This window comes from Narcine bancroftii, chromosome 13 (assembly GCF_036971445.1).
Source record: "Narcine bancroftii isolate sNarBan1 chromosome 13, sNarBan1.hap1, whole genome shotgun sequence".
NCBI lineage: Eukaryota > Metazoa > Chordata > Chondrichthyes > Torpediniformes > Narcinidae > Narcine > Narcine bancroftii.
Window position 1 is genome coordinate 27726046 of NC_091481.1, and position 17482 is coordinate 27743527.

A 17482-nucleotide genomic window follows, 5' to 3' on the forward strand; every position below is an offset into this window, starting at 1 on the left:
TTATGGCCTGCATCTGATAAGTTGCTGAGGCAACATTTGCAGATTTTAATCTGTTTCTTCTGCATGAATGGCAGTTTTGTACAGGGTCCACATTTATGCAGGGACCATTAATCCACACAATGTTGTCCAATGATGGACGAGGTTCATTTTGATGTCACTTGGTCATAATTCTATTTTTTCCAAAAGTAGGATGCAGGTGACACAAGGTGGCAAGGTTTGGCCCTACTTCGGCTGCTGGGCAGTCAATGTATCAATTTTTCCTCTTGATTGGCTAATTCATGAACATTCATCATCAATATTTGTTCTTACCCACCTGCAAACTCTTTAGAGCTTTCTCACGATCATTTCAAATGGCCAATCATCTTCCTAACTCCATTCATCTACTAGACTGACTCACTGCCAACCATCCCCACCCCCAGTCATTGGATTCTCTTCCCCCTTCAGGATTCTCTTCCTTCACCCAGTTTTGCAACATTATTCAAACTCACTACAATTCTCTTCATTATATTTCTCACTTATTATTGTTCATGTGGCAGAAAAATAAACCATTCTGCCTATCATATCTATACAGATTTTCAGAACCTTCCAATCAACCCTGCTTCCCTCATTTGTTTAATCTGCCATATTCTCTCAATTTCCTTGGATTCTCTTGTCACCCATATAGAATAGGGATATTTGACAGCAGTCAGCTAGCCTGCCAGAATGTCTTTAGCATGTGGGAGGAAACTAGAGCGTCCAGAGGATGCAATCGCAGCGAGAATGTGAAAACTCACACAGACAGTACTTCCATTTCACATAACCACAATCTGATACACAACATGCTTCTCCTGTAATTTCTGTGGTCTGCAATGTTTCTGTCTGCAAGGGCCATTCTATCGTATTGTATATATGTGGCGTGAATAAATGGTCTTGAGACTGGGGGGAGAACACGTACTTTTATTAGCTTATTACAAAGGGTAGGGTCTTACAATGGTCTTTAGTAGGGCTCAGGGTTTAGGCGGGAAACCTGGGTTATATATGGGTAAATGGGGACGGAGCCAGCCATCAGTGACTCTCAGTTCACTACAATATAATAAACATGAAAAGAACCACAGTGCACCACTCCTTAAGATGTGTTTTAAATGCTTCTAACTTCTAGGCTTAAGAGTTCCCATACTTATAGAGAGTAATTTATTCCTTGTAACACCACAAGTAAATAGATGATTGTGCATAGGGAAAAACAGTGAATTCTTCTGCCAGTGTGAATAAGCTCTGATGCCTTGTATGCTGGATGCTGATTCGGGTTCTGAGCATGACTGTTCTGATACTTGTTCATTATTTGTATTTTAAAATTAATGGCCAGTTTCTTTAAAATTCATTCTTAGATTTTGGATGTGGCGGAGAAAATGGTAATTTCCATTCCTTGTCAATCTGGACAGTTGAGCCTATTCTTAGTTCTATTGATAGTACAGATTCTATCACCAATGTGTATATGTACAGATTGTAGTGTAGGATTACTGTGATTGGCTGAGAGTGTAGCCACACCTACTGGCAGGTCTTAAAGGATTGCTCCTAGCTAGACCAGGTCATTCTGGATTGCTCCTAGCCAGACCAGGTCATTCTGGACTGGTAGACCTACATGTGATACGCTCCAGTCTTTTAGTTAATAAAAGCCTTGGTTTGGATCAACAAGCCTTTGATTCTTTCGACACGCTCTACACCCCTTCCAGGTCGCTTTCCGAGAAATCTATGCAAGGGAAGTAAAACATGGAAGTCTGTAGGCACCGTAGCTGAAGTGAAAAAACATACTGGAGAATCTTAGCAGGTCATACAGTGTACCGTACATAACAAAGATGTAAAACATAACCAAAGTTTTAGGTTTGACCCCCTTCATCGAGGTACGGAAAAAACATGATCTTGTAAACGACTGCATATTGCTTGCTTTAAAGATTTTCTCATTGTATTTCACATCAGGATAGAAAAATAAAGTGTCATTTCTAATAGAATTCAGTGGCTCACTTTGGTGACAATTGGTATTCCGGCACCAGTTTATTTAATGTAGATCCAAAACTCAGATTAGGTAAATTCAGAAACAAATAGTTAATTCTCACAAATCCCCAGGTTAATCAAAGCCAATCATACCTTTAAATTTTGGGAAAAGTCTAGAGAACATTTCACACATAGGAGATGTTACTGCCAAAAAAATTGTGGAAATTTAACTAAATTTATGGCAAATCACAACCAATGGAACACACTATTATTTCATTTGTCTGCGGAGCAATATTACTGTATATTTTGGCGTATAGGTTGACTGGCAGATAGGTTCTCCCCTCTTACCCCCCCCCCACTTTCTTAGCCTTATTTTAATGGTTTTATGTCAACCCCCATTTTTCGGGCTATCTGGGAATCCCAGGAACAACCCAATAATCTGTTTTTTAAAAAAACACCCCATTCTCAAGTAACAAAGCTGTAAATGAAGGAAGTAAAAACCACCTCGGCCTACTAGGCACCAGCGCTGATGGCCCACGGAACTGAAGCGCCAACATTGTGCTCCCGATGGGTGTAGGAACCTCGGCTTGCGGTTATGACGGCACCCAGTGATGGGGAGGTGCTTCCAGCATCGACTTACGCCAAATCATCATCAATCTGGGGTTTTTTTTGGTGAATTTAAGGTCTCAAAAGTACATCCGGTGTACAAGTTGACCCCCCTTTTTGAGAAATTTTGTATGCCAAAATATTCGGTACTTTATATCTGGATGAAGATAATGCAAAAGTATGTTGGAAATGTGAACTCAACTGCCCCAGAACTGTGAGAGAACTAAGAGTTTAATAAATGGAAATCAATGGTTAAATAAATTGGTACTGAAGAAATTAATGGGTTTCAAAGCTGTGAAATCCACATTCCAGGCTACAATGGAAATGGATGCTTCTGCTGTCATCTTCCTCTGTAGTTAACACTGATAATGAAGATTTTCTTTCCTGAACACTTTGGGTGTATTTTTATGGATTTGGGGCTCCAGATCACAAAAATTACCTGAAAATGTTCCTATCATGTACCTTTTTTATAGATATAACCTATTTTTGTGATTTCTTGTCATATTTTAAGACTACTAGTAGATTGCCCTCAGTGGTTTTGGTCAGTCCTCAGTGCAGGCCCTAGACAAATGTGGACTTAGGCCTGGGCATTCAGGGAAGCATGCTGTTGAGATGGTGTTGAGAATTTTCTTGGTAACTACAGAGCACCAATATACATCCAGCTCATTGACAACATGCTTCAAGAATACAAAACCATGAAGTTCACGTCATTGAAAATCCATTTTCAATGGGGGCCACTGCACATTTCAGGGGGTTCACACTTGGACTCCTTCCCTGCTGATCTTGGTACATTCAGTGATGAACATGGTGAAAGGTTTCACGAGAACATTGTGACCATGGAAAAGCAGTATCAGGGCAACTGGAATCTATCAATGCTGGCCGACTATTGTTGGACACTGACATGAGAGGCATCAGATGCAGAGTACAAATGAAAATCAGCAGCAAAGCCTTTTGAGGTCAGTTGAACGAGGCAACGTGTCATCATCATTGCAAATAACCTTTTACTAAATTTACCATGTTTAATGTAATGTTTCTCCAACTTCTTACCTGATACAGCAAATCTGGAATTATCTTTGTGTTCAGCTTGCAATTGTCTATCATAATCCCCAAATATTTTTTTTAAAGGAAGCTAACCATTTGAACAAAAATGTTGTCCAGTGTAATTGACCAATTTCTGGAGGGTAACAAATGTACTGTAACCCCAGTACAGATATGTGCCGCTCAATGTCCAACCACATACATCCATGGTTCCATAATTATTCAGTTACCATGAGCTCGTCCACAGCAATTTAGAAAAGGCGATCGCTAGCTATAGGAAATTATATACTCTATGCCAAAACTGATTCCACAGCCCTGTATCAGTCCCAACTAATCCAACTGCCCCATGTCGGTCCCCACACTGATCTCACTGTCCCATGTCAGTCCCCACAGGCCAGTATTGGTCCCCACACTAATTCCACTGTCCCGCTCTCTCCCCACAGCTCTGTGTCAGTCCCCACACTGATCCCACTGCCCCACTCTCTCCCCACATCCCCATATTGGTCCCCACACTGATCCCACTGCCCCGCTCTCTCCCCACAGCCCCATGTTGGTCCCCACACTGATCCCACTGCCAACTCTCTCCCCACAGCTCTGTGTCAGTCCCCACACTGATCCCACTGCCCCACTCTCTCCCCACAGCCCCACATTGGTCCCCACACTGATCCCACTGCCAACTCTCTCCCCACAGCTCTGTGTCAGTCCCCACACTAATCCCCATTTACAAATAACAAGTTTACAGATACATTACTGTATCCCATATAACTTTGCTAACTATATAATATGGTGTTCACATAACGTCCAATTTCACAGAAGGTATCGTGGACGTTAAGCAGCGCATACCTGTATTTCCAAAAGAACACAGACAACCAGGAACTATAGACCAGTGCGTCTAACATCAGCTGCAGAGGAAATGCTGAAAATGCGATAACAGGACATTGGGAAAGTATCAATGGTATTAGACAAAGACAACATAGATTTATGAAAGGGATGTCTTGTTTGACAAACCTACTGAAGGTTTTGATTAAAACAGAAAAAGAAAATGACGTTTTTGGATTTTCATTTGGACTTTGACAAATTTTCAGGTCAGATGTTAGAGTGAAAACTAAAGTACTTAATTCTCACCCTTTTTTTTGGTTTATGACCCCCCCTCCCCCTTAGGATTCTGCTCAAAATTTATGGGCCCCTTTCCCTGTGAAGCAGTTAAGTTTAGTTGAATTCTTCTGTACATCTTTCCTACTGACTACACAAAAAAAAACAAATATTTTATGATTTCAGTCCGTGAACCCCCTGAAATGTGCTGTGGCCCCCATTGAGAATGGCTGGGTTAGGGTAATATGCTAACATGGATTGAAAAATTTGTAGAGAGATGGGAAACAGAGTATAAATAATTGAGACTGTTTTGGGATGGCAAGTATGAGAGTGTCTGGGTCCCAATATGTGCAAAGATTCTTATAAGGGAAGTGTATGTAATGGTTCTAAATTTGTTGACAACTTAAAACGAGATCTTTTGTGAGGAAGATGCCAGGAGGATTGAATAGATAAATATAGTACAAAGTGGTTAAATGTGAAGCATTCATTAATTATGAAAGAGGTGCATCAAATAACTAAACACAAATGTTTCATTTGTCTTCACTGCAAGAGGTTCTGAGTACAGGAGAAAATGCATTTTACTGAAATGACAAAATTACCAATGTCCTTGAAATAAAATTCCAAAGATATAGATACACATTTGGCTATTGAACAAAAGAATGTCCATTACTGCCATTTTGGCACAGATGTTATTCATTTGGTTTAATCTGGTTAATAGAGCTGCTAAAACAGAATATAAAGGAATGCCACACAAACACATGCAAATACTTAACCAGTAATACCATCAAGTGTAATTTTAAGTCTACAGTTTTAAATATATAACAGAACATTGAATGTCTTAAAAGTCATACTGCATTGTGCATTGAAAGTTACCCTAGCCCAGTGGTTCTCAACCTTTTTCTTTCCACTCATATAAAGTAATCCCTATGGTATCGGTGCTTTGTGATTAGTAAAGGATATGTGAGTACATGTGGGATGTGAGTGGGAAGGGAAGGTTGAGAATCACTGCTCTAGACCCAACTGTAACTGAAATATTTGGCTTGAGAAAAGTTGTCATTGGGCCATTTCCTTTAGAGTTATGAAACTGTGCACTTAATGAGTTAATTAGCTTTGATTAAAACAGTGGTTTCAAACTTTTTCTTTCCATCCACATACCACCTTAAGCAATCCCTTTCTAATCACAGATCACCTGTGGCACAGGGTATGTGAGTGGAAAGAAAAAAGGTTGAGAAACACTGCCCTAGCCCTCATGTATACAAGTTACTACACTTCAAGAATACGCAAATGTCTCTAAAGTATTTGAGAAGGTGAAAGGCATATTTTAAGAATATTTTCATTTTTAGTTAAACAAAGAAATCAAGTCTTCATCCAGGCTGATTTCATCATCTTATTTTATGAAGTGTTGTACTTAGGGAATGCTGGGTAAACATGGTCAATAGCAATTCAATCCCACTCCTACTTGTTGGGCTAAATGTAAACAAATAAAAAGTAATCATGAGAATTTGCAAATACCCACATTTTTCTGTTTTAGTCAAAATACAGCAACAACAGATTACAGAAACAGTGAATGATATTAAGTGAAATATGTGATAGTACAGATTCTATCACCAATGTGTATATGTACATATATACAGATGGTAGTGTAGGATGACTGTGATTGGCTGAGAGTGTAGCCACACCTACTGGCAAGTATTAAAGGATTGCTCCTAGCCAGACCAGGTCATTCTGGACTGGTCGACCTACTTGTGATATGCTCCAGTCTTTTTAGTTAATAAAATTGTAATGCACGTCGAAAGAACCAAAGACTTGTTTACAACGCCACATCTGGTACTCTAAGAAAGACCCTTTGGTTGACAGAGTGACTCTGCTCAATGCGAACCCACATTAAGCCTACGTTGAGTACCCAGACGGATGGGAGGACACAGTCTCGGTAAGGGAACTAGCCCAAGCCGGATTAGACGCAGCAGTGCCTTTAACCCAACCTCCCCCTATTCCTTCTCCCCCAGGTCATGTGCTTGAACAGAGGGACCAGCAACACCCCACCAGCTCAGGCCAGACTGTCGACAACGGCGTTGGGGAATTAAGCGAAGCAGTGGCCGCACCCTACAGGCCTGCCGGTGACACGTCTCCGGTGACCCCAATCCCGGCGCCATGGCGGTCACGGTGGATGGTCAGACCTCCTGACCGGTACAGCACCTAACCTCCATTCACCCTGGGGTCAGTTCTCAAAGAAGGGGTGAATGAGATAGTACAGATTCTATCACCAATGAGTATATGTACATATGTACAGATGGTAGTGTAGGATGACTGTGATTGGCTGAGAGTGTAGCCACACCTACTGGTAAGTCTTAAAGGATTGCTCCTAGCCAGACCAGGTCATTCTGGACTGGTCAACCTACTTGTGATATGCTCCAGTCTTTTAGTTAATAAAAACCTTGGTTTGGATCAACAAGTCTTTGGTTCTTTTGACGCGCATTACAAAATATTATTTTAATCATGAAGTAACCTGCCTTAATGATAATTGACCAGAAGCACTTGCATCAACAGGGATGAAGTATTTTGAAAGGCTGGTGCTGAAGCATATCATCTCCTGCTTGAGCAGCAACATGGATCCGTTCACATTAACCTATCCAGTCAGGCAACGTTCCTGTGTATCACATCCTTATAGTTTGGTGTCTAGGACTGCATACTATACACCAAAAGAGTGGCCCATACAACAAATTGTTTAACTGTAACACCACATCCAACTCTTATAGTATCTTATGCAGTGAAGGTTAGTATGCTATGCAACTTCTTTACCACTTGCCTACCTGTGTCTGCACTTTTAGGGAACAATGTACTTGAATTCCAAAGACTTGCTCTTCAGTAACATGCCACAAGGCCCTGCCATTCAATGTGCTCATCCTGACCTGAGTTATTCACAAAATGCACCACTTCTCAGATAAATTCAATCAGTTATTTCCTTGCCCATATTGTCAGTTGATTGACAGCTGCTGTAACCTTTGACAACTTTCTTCACTGTTGGTGATTCAGGACAATTCTGGTGTCTTGAAACTCTTGCTGTTGTGATCTCAGTGAGATGGCATTTTCCATAGACCTGCTGCTACAGTAGGTTAATGTGAACGGATCCATGTTGCTGTTCAGGCAGGAGCTGATATGCTTCAACACCAGCCTTTCAAAATACTTCATCCCTGTTGATGCAAGTGCTTCTGGTCAATTGTCATTAAGGCAGGTTACTTCACTCTTCTTGGTCATCGATATGATTGGTGCCTGTTTGAAACAAGTGGGTATCTGCCGGAGTGAGATGTATGTATTCTGACAATAAATCACTTTATAAAAGCCTCACTTACCAAACATTTCTTCACCTACCAGAAGCATGTCTCACAAGCAAATCTTTCAAGTTCAAACATTTAGGTATTTTCTTTGAATCAACTCATTTTGCCTAAATTCAAAGTCAATTCTTTCAAAGAGAGGTAAACAAGAAAATCTGCAGATGCTGATGTTCATTGCAGTACAGAAAAGTGCTGGAGAAACTCATCATGTCACATAGTGTCTATTGGGTGGCTGCCTGATTTGCACCTTTCCTGGCCCAAAAGATCGACCGCCTTTTATTTCCTCTGCTGTGTGACCTGCTGAGTTTATTCAGCGCTTTTGTGCACTGTACTTGCCTTTGACAGGAAGATTTTTGCAACTTCACATGCAGATGAATTGTGAGAGTCAAAGAGAAGTAACTTTTTATTTGTGGCAATTTCTTTTGTGGAAGAGCTGCAACATTCTGGCCTATCTGGGATAAATCATTTAAGTAGCAGATGGAATTCAAGTGAAGCAAAGAAAGAACACAAAGATTGCAGAAGCTGGAGTCATGGGAAATGGTAGAAGCTTGAATATAACTTGCTCTTCTATGCTCTGTCATTAAAATGATTTTCATTATTTGTTTGCTCAGTGGTGAAGTCTGAGCACAGTTACCAGCTGGATTCATATTCCAGTCCAAAGTTTTGATTGTGTAATCTAGACAAACATACTTAAAGCAGTGATGAGAAATGTCTGCATAGTTGGAGTTATTTTCCTTCCAATAAGAATTTAAACCAAGGGCTGATCTGCCATGTCAGATTAAAGATCTAATAACTTGAAGGTAAACAGAAGAAACTTCTCAGTATCCAAGCTAACATTTGCCTTCAACCAGCATCTAAAAAATAATCTTTTGATTTATTTCAATGATGTCTGTAGGACTTTGCTATGCAAAAATTGGCTGCTTTATTGTTGGGTACTTCAAAAGTAATTACTGTACTTGGTAGAATGGCATTTGGGAACATCTGGAGCCGTGAACTACTCTTTATGTTATAGAAATATATGTTTCTCAACAATTAAATATCACCAACCATCATGGTCAACCGTCTGATATTCCGCTAGTGACTTGTGCAGATGTCCAGTGGGCTGTGGACCTGATGACTTTTTATGAAATTTTCTTTCTCTTTCTAAATAAAGTATAAAATAGTATGATGGGAAAATCAGTAGTGTTTTTCTGAAAGAAAAAAAAATTATAAAGACTTTCTTTTAGAATCTTCCTTTTAAAAATATGACAAATTGTTGACATTTCCATTGTGGAATGATAATTAATTTCATTGGTATAAATCTAATTTGAATTTGTTTTATGATTTAGCCAGATCTAATTGGAACCAAATGATACTGAATAATGAAGCATCTGAGTAATTAATTCACTCAGGGGATGTGGACAACACTGGACTGCCCCTGGGTTCACTTGAGACTTATAAGTCCATCTAATTCACAAGTCTGGCCAGAGAAAAATGTTGCATCCCAACAGACATTAGTGAATCAGGTTGATTTTTAGTAATCGTTTTACTACTGTTAGTGAAGCTAACTCTTTTCAAGTGTTGAGATTGAGAAGGCAGTCCAATGCTGTCAGTGAGATATCCCAGCAGCTACACTGGGAATATGTAACAGTAGTGATTGCAATAAATACTTTAGGACTTCATGCAAAAGAAAGAAAATATCTTATTTTTAATTACTGCAGTTCTGTTTGATTCTTAAATGACTTAGATGTTTTTGAGTACTTTCATTCATTTTAATCCTTTTATTTATTCAAATGATTTTCAAATATTCATAGCTATGTATTTAATTTCTATCAGTTGAAAGAATGTAATTTCCGCACCTCAGTTTGTGAACATTTTGAAACCTTCCTGTATATTTTTTTTTTGTTTTATCTCTCCTCAGAAATAAGTTTATATTGCAGAATTGTAGGAAGTCTTCAGCATCCAAAATATTAAAGGGAATATAATATGCACCAGTATTCCTCCATGATAATCAAATTCCCATGCCGTGCATGTTTCCTCTCACTTATCCATTGTACTGATATTTCTGTTGTTAATGTCCACAATTACAAACGAGCATATGAAATAGGAACAGGAGTTGGCCATCTGACCTGTTGAGCTTGCTCTACCATTCAACAATACCATGTTTGATCTGGCCATAGACTCAGCTCCACAATGATGCAAAAAAATGTATCAAACCCAGTCTCACTTACATTTATTGAGGCCGCATCCACTGCTTCCTTGAGCAGAGAATTCCACCCATTCACTCATCTGGGAAAAGCAATGCCTCCTTTATCATCCTAAATCTACTCCCTAGAATATGCCCTCTATTTCTAATCTCCCCTACCAGTGGAAATAATTTTCCCATCTCTACCTTATCTATCCCTTTCACAATTTTGAAATGTTTCCATAAGATTCCCTCTCATTTTTAAGAATACCCGCAAGTATAGTCCCAGAATGAACTGGTTTGTCAAACCACTCTTGAGTCATTTAAAAAGCAATAAACACCAGATAAATTAGATTATGGTGTGAAGTGGATGATGCACACTTCTGATTTTCCTTTCTAATGATCTTTAAACTTGCCACCTTCAAATAGTTTAACTGGAAGCAAAGTTTGTTCCCAGTTATTTGCTTACAACATTTCACCATTAGTTGCATTGACAGGGGGGGAGTGTAAAAAGAGAAGGTCGTAAAGCTCATTACATCAAAAAGTGAATCTTTCAAAAAGACCATTTCCTGCAGAATTTACATGAAACAATGAATCAGGAGAGGTGGTGGTGGTGGTGGCGGCGGCGGCGGCGGGGGCGGGGGTGGTGGTGGTGGTGGTGGGGGTGGTGGTGGCGGCGGCGGGGGCGGGGGTGGGGGTGGGGGTGGTGGTGGAACTTATTATTTTCAGCTCATTCAGGACGACTTTATCTGTTATTTCCAAACTCTATTCTTTCCTCACCTTCATGTGCTTCACTTTCACTCTTCTCTCACTCCATTCCTACCATGGCACCAGTCAGGGCCCTCCCTCCAACATGTCTGTGCTTCTGCTTCGGACACACTGTGGAACGGATGCAGTGATGTTGAACAACACGCTTTGTACATGATTTGACCGATATGGCCCAAACACAGAAATGTTAGTCAAGTGGATATCACAAGAGATGCAATTGCAAATTGAGCATGGCAATAATTAATCTGCTGAGTAATTAGTGGAAACTTCAGGGCAAGTTAATTCCAGATAGTTTCTGAGGTACCTGAATTCATACATGCAGAATTCAGAAAATATATCACTGCATTTTTAGGGTTCCTGATGCTAGTTTGGTTCTTGAACACTGCTGCATTTTCCAACTCTTCTTCCCATCCCTTCTCACTCATTGCTCTCTTTCAATAATGATGTGGCATTAGCAAGTTCAAAGTGTAAAACCAGCTACATTAAACAGTAGCATAAATAAATAATTGAATTGTAGAATCAGAAAAATTTGCCACTTCTTTCTTTTCCTTCTTTCCATCTTCTTTTGTTATTCTATGTCAAGGGTCACAAAACTTTTTAGATCATTGACCCCTTCATGGAATACTTGATCCGTCATGGACCCCTAGGCATGGAATCCAAGGGAGGGTGGTGGTGGCACTGGAGGTGGGGAGGGTGGGGGGGTGGGAGCAGCACCATTAAAGATACATATAACACCTACATCTTTCTTCTATACTCTGTCCATCCTACTGTTCGCTCTCAACTTATTCACAGGCCGAAGCCAGCATGGCAGCCACCAAGGAGAGGTTGGCCAGCACTGTCAAAGACGCTACTTTCCGTTGATCCACCCCCACTTTCAATCTTCTCCCCCCCCACCCAGCATTTATCAACTCCCTTTTGACCCTCTGCCATTTACCAACCCATTGGATAGTCCCAGGAGGTTGATTTCAACCACTTTGGGGAGCCCCTGCTGTAGGTCAAGGATGACCTGATTCCACGCCTAATCTGTGGTTCTGTGCTAAATGATGTGATCCCCACAGACTGCCAGAAATAAACCAAGAGATGAAACTCAAAAATTTGAAAACTAAGTATGTTACTCTTTGGGTAACAGAGAATTCAGCTTACCTGTGTGTTCTGAGACACCGCAAGTCATTGGATAGATACTATTGAGGCGGACTCTACAAATGCCTTCAAGTTCACTGCCAGGATAAACAAACTAATGTTAGCACCCTCTCTTGTTGCTAAGGCTCTAATTATGCCTAACCAGCTCCAAAAGGCAGTCCACGTCATTTGCATGCCTGTGCCTGACTCCCAGAACAGATGCTCAGTTACATTCTTCTTCACAGCAAAAGGACTATCAGGTAGACAGAAAATGTTCAACCTACCTGCTGACCAGTGGGCATCGCCTTGAGACATCAACGTGGAGAAAAAGCAGTCAGAGTGTCAATTTTCATCTCCATTCTATGCATTGGGCATTTAATGATTCAGGAGTACCTGCTAAGGCTTGGTGCAGCTAACCTGAGGGCGCTGTGGGGAAGGATCACAGTCTAAAGCCCCCCAATTATTGAGGATTGAGGGGCTGAGACCAAGGAGAAGTCTCCCAATCAGGGTGGGGGGGGGGGGGGCGGAGAACTGACAAGGTGCCACGCTGGTGGGAATGGTGTAAATAGTATCAAATATAACAATGCAGAGTAACAGGAATGAATGTGAAAGTAACGGTTGGAACAGACTCGGAATGGTTTTCCTTTTGTAAATAATTCATTGAGGATAAAGTCTAATTTTGGTAAAAACCAAACAAAACAACTAAGTCCAGTGTAATTGGTGGATAGAGTGTCCACCTTCCTAACTGCCCAAAGTCAGCTCCCACCCTAACTGTGACAGTCTGTGACCTTTATCAGCTACCTGAAAAGCACACTTCTGGAGAGGAAGTGAGATCTCCTCAACCACAAGGACAAAGGAGAAGAGGAAAAAGAAGGAAAAGCAGGGGTGGTAAACTTTTACAATTATAATTTTCTGCCCAGTAAGCCTAATGTCTCAAGCAGAAAAAAAGTGTTGAAAATGGTTTAGTCAGTTAAGGATATTAAAGAACACAATATCAAGGGAATAGAGTTTAGAATAGATGTATGTGATCTAAAAGGGGCAACCAATAAATGATTTTTAATTTCCTAAGGTAGTTACATTTAATATATCTTCATGGCAAAGTATAGTTACCTTAAACCAGGGGTTCCCAACCTGGGGTACATGTACCCCCAGTGGTACATTTGCACTTTTCAGGGGGTACATTGGGTCTGAGAGAATAACTACTACTGTACAATACATGGTGTCGTAATCTGCAGTCAGATTGCACAATGTCGTGTTTTTTTAATCCTTAATTTTGAGGGGTATACGGTAACCTATAAAAATGCCCAAGGGGTACAGAGGAACAAAAAGGTTGGGAACCCCTGCCTTAAACACTACCTTGATTGCTTAAAGGCAATGATGGTTAAATAAGATGAAATATATTTTTCAGGACTGAAAGTTGAAAAGCACTGATGAATGTAAATTTTGACCACTGATGTTTCGATTAATTGTGCTGATGTCTGCTCATTTTTATTTCAGCTATTGGCTAATGCGATTGGGAAAATATGTGAGCGTAAATTAACATTGGCAAGTCTCTGCACTGAACTTTCAAACTGTTTGAGCAAAAGAAATGGAGGGGAAATTGAATGGTGCACATTTCTACAGGTGCAGTTCAGCAGGAAGGATAGTGCTGGTTGAAGCCAGCTGGTACTGAATGGAACAATGAAAGGGGAAGTGATCCTTTTCAAGATGCTGAGATCAAGAGATGCTCTTGTTAAGGAACATATAAAATCATTTTATAGCCAGCAGTAGGGGGGGAGAAGGTCATTAATAAGGTAATCATCCAGTGTGTAACGAGAATATAGATACAATCCCACAGAAGGTTTAATGATCTCACATATGAGGTCAAAGTCAATGAAGATGTTGTGTATCCAAACCCCACAATAGAGGCACTATCCAGGTTATATATCCATCAATTAACAGGAGACAGCACATAGCAAGAGATAGCCCAGATTCCAGACCTTAGGCTATACACGAATATGACTTTACAGGACTCATTGAGAAATTAAACATGGTAGCAGATAGATAAAGCCTAAAGGGAATATGAAATATGCTGTTCCTTGGGGTGCCATCCGGCATCAAACGTCAAGGAGCTTGGAAGGTCATACTTTGTTTGGATAAGGCCTGGCATCACTGTTAGTGCAAATGTGACAATGGACAAGATGGATGAGAACTCTGCAGGACTAAGAAGCTACTTTTATCACTCCTGGAAGGGTTGTCAGTACTCAATAACAAATTCTGAAAAAGGTCAATAAAACACTGACGTTCTTCTATTGAGTCAGTCAATGCCGCAATCACAACTCCTGGTGAAATATTAATTAATTGAAGACTCGGAATATGGTTGAACCTCATGCAAACCAAGAAATGATTTCAATTTCCATGGGCAGACCAGTCCTCTCCACCATCCCTGCATCTTGGTCCTGTACCTCCCCAGTATTATTTTAAACCCCTTCCTCCACCTTCTCTGTAAATGCTCCTTGTATCTCTCCAGTATCCTTGTGCCCCATCCCCTTCTTTCTCTGTCTTCTCTGCATCCTCCTCCTGTATCTTGGTTTGCCTCCCCTCTTCCTCTTGAGGAATGTTCCATCAAAATCCTTGCATTTCTATTGGACAGATATGTGCACATAGCCCTTTGGTTTAGGGCAGGTAAACAACAAACAGCAGCACTTTTCCACATCTAACTTTGGTCCAATTTAGCCGGCAACAAACCTGCAAGTCACTAAGGATCTTGCATATTAAAAAAAAATGATCCTGGACTCAGGTGGGTGTTTTCTCCAGCAACTAAATTCCACGTTTTCCATATATTGATGATTTATCGATCTTCCTGGATCTAGACTATATTTGTCAGGGTGGATGAATTTACAGCCTGCTAATACATTGTATGTGATGCACGTACTAACATAGATCCCAGTCTGTAGAGCAATACCCAAAATAGGTATTTGTAATTCAGTTGTGAAATTCAAACAAATCAGTTATCTAAAGTCAAACTGAAGAGCAGATTGAGACAGCAAACCACCCCGAACACAGATTTTTAGAAATCTTGACCCAATGCATTACCTGATCTCCTTCCTCAGGAGATGCTGCCTGGCCATTTGAGCATTTTTACCCTGACATTCAGTAACAGTGCAGGTAGTCCTTGACTTATGATGGGGGATCACATTCCGATAAACCCATAGTAAGTGGAAAGACTCTAAGTCGAAAAGATATAGTACTGCACCTACTGAATATCATAGCCTAGCCTGCCTTAAATGAGCTCAGACCACTTACCATACAATATAGCAGTAACGAGCATCGTAACTTCGAAAAAGCATAAGTCGGACCATCGCAACTAGAGAATCATCTGTAGCTCTTTTGCTTGTTTCATTTCCCTGGATCCATCAACAATCTACAGTTTAAAATAATGCCATGGATATACTGTGCTTGGAATTTTTTGCATTAAAATGCTTTCAAAAAGGATCACCAGGAAGTATTTTATTTAAGAATTGGATAGGCCCCATCATAATTAATTAATTTCCAATGAAGTTACAGTAAGGCCCACAACACAATGATCCCTATCTTCATTTGGTGGAATGTTCCAGCAGTGTGAAACTATTTCTCATTAGAACTTTTACATGAAGTCAGGCAAGAGAAAAAAATTAGTTGCACAGCAATATACAAAGGTTGGATTAATGTTTCATCGAAGAACTATGATTCCTTATTTTAGAGATGAAATTTATGAAGATATTCTTGGAGAATGATTTGTCTTTTATTCCAGTTCATGAAAACAAGGTATTCACATTTGGTAAAATTGGTTCATAACATCAGAATGTGCTGCGATCTTCCCAGGAAGTCTTCATGATTTATGTTGATCGAAGGCTACCAGTAAACAGTATTTACCCTTCTTATTCTTTTTAATAGTTTTTCCCAACACTGGGATTCAGTGCATTTTATGTGATGTTGCAAGGTTGCTCTATTTCATTATTTACATGATCATGCTCTCCTGACATAACTTCATGACATTTCAGATGATTCTACACATAAATTTAAATTTAAACACACAGCAATAGTAACAGGCCCTTCCAGACCATGAGCCCAGGCCGCCCAATTATGCCCAATTGACCTACAACCGAGGTATGTTCTTTGAAAGGTGGGAGGAAACCTGAGCACCCGGAGGAAACACATGCAGTCATTTGGGAGAACGTACAAACTTCTTACAGACAATGAGGGTTTCAAACCCCGGATTTGAACCCCAGCTGCAACAACATCAATGTTGTAGATATAAAACAGCCATTTGACCATGCTGCATAAACAACCGCAACAAAGCCTAAGACTGAATCACTTTGGGTCTGGTTGAAATTGTTCATTGTTAAATTTGATTCAAAGATCAGGAAGGGTCCAACATTTATGTCAAACCATTTTCTTCTATTCCTGTATGTTTGTTGGCACAAACAGTCAAAAGCATTGATGTGAGACCTCATCGCCTGCTTTAATTCTTTTACGTTCTGGTTAAATAAAATCAGACTTTTGTGATTCATACCTTGAATAGACATGCCACATGAAATTTTCACCAGTACATTTCTCCCAGGCTATTTTTCAAGGTTGCGCTTGTGACATTGTGAAAAGTCAAGCACTTTTTAAAAGCTTTCTAATATTCATTTGTGGCAAACCCAGCAACAAATGAAGCTGTACAGTTTTTAATTATTGGCTGCATTGTTGTATCATAAATATGCGTGACTTTCGGTTCCATTCAGTCTGAACCACTCAAGTGCCTTGGGCAACTTGTTATTATCAATAATGGAACTTTAAGCAAAAATTTAACAAATCAGCCTTATGTATATTTCTGTATCATTTTACAGTGAGCTGTCAATTGGCTTGGATATTTTGGAAGCAGTTATCCTTTTATTCAGACAATGCTGTTTTTTATGTGAGGTTTTACTTGATGTCTTTTGGCGCTTGGCAATTCTCAAATATAATCTTGTGTTAGTTGCACTCCAAGATATTTTACAGTGATCTTTTGTTCATATTAATAATCAAAAACAAAAAGACAGAAAGCCACAAAAAGTGATTGAATCTCAATGACAAAAGTAATTGAATGCGCTTCAGGGAGGCTTTAATATCCCAATAATTAAGTCGCTTCTGCCTCATAATTGCACCAGAGAAGTCATGATCAACAGGTCAAACTGAGGGGAGAAGTGAAGGATTGTAGAATCACTGTGTGAGAGAGATATCTGAGGGTTGAGATAAAGCGGAGGGGATGAGAGGGAAGGAGGGAGCAAAATGAACTGAAGTGAGAAAATCAGGAAAGAAATACAAGAGGTATGGAAAGGAATGATTCAGAGAAGAAGGAAATGGGAAGACTAGGGAAATAGTAGAATAGGCATAGTTAAGAGAAAGACAG

The 17482-nt window shown here is 40.0% G+C and overlaps 2 long non-coding RNA genes across 5 annotated transcripts in view; one reads left to right on the top strand and one right to left on the bottom strand.

The window, feature by feature from the left end:
* Positions 1-934: 934 nt before the first annotated feature.
* LOC138748930 (uncharacterized) lies at positions 935-12829 on the bottom strand. 3 transcript variants are annotated; one of them, XR_011348325.1, is made up of 5 exons: positions 12372-12829; positions 12112-12185; positions 10981-11079; positions 9084-9226; positions 935-1726 (listed from the first exon to the last, which is right to left on the bottom strand). It is a non-coding gene; the product is annotated as an uncharacterized lncRNA (long non-coding RNA). The 3 variants fall into 3 exon arrangements; XR_011348323.1 differs by lacking the exon at positions 935-1726 and adding an exon at positions 5296-6171 and having other exon boundaries at positions 12372-12825; XR_011348324.1 differs by lacking the exon at positions 935-1726 and adding an exon at positions 5297-6171 and having other exon boundaries at positions 9084-9179; positions 12372-12825.
* Positions 12830-15261: 2432 nt separating this feature from the next.
* LOC138748203 (uncharacterized) overlaps positions 15262-17482 on the top strand; it is a 46516-nt gene continuing 44295 nt past the window's right edge. For both annotated transcript variants that reach the window (XR_011347863.1, XR_011347864.1), the window contains exon 1: positions 15262-15973. This is a non-coding gene — a long non-coding RNA (uncharacterized lncRNA). The remainder of the gene's footprint in view (positions 15974-17482) is intronic.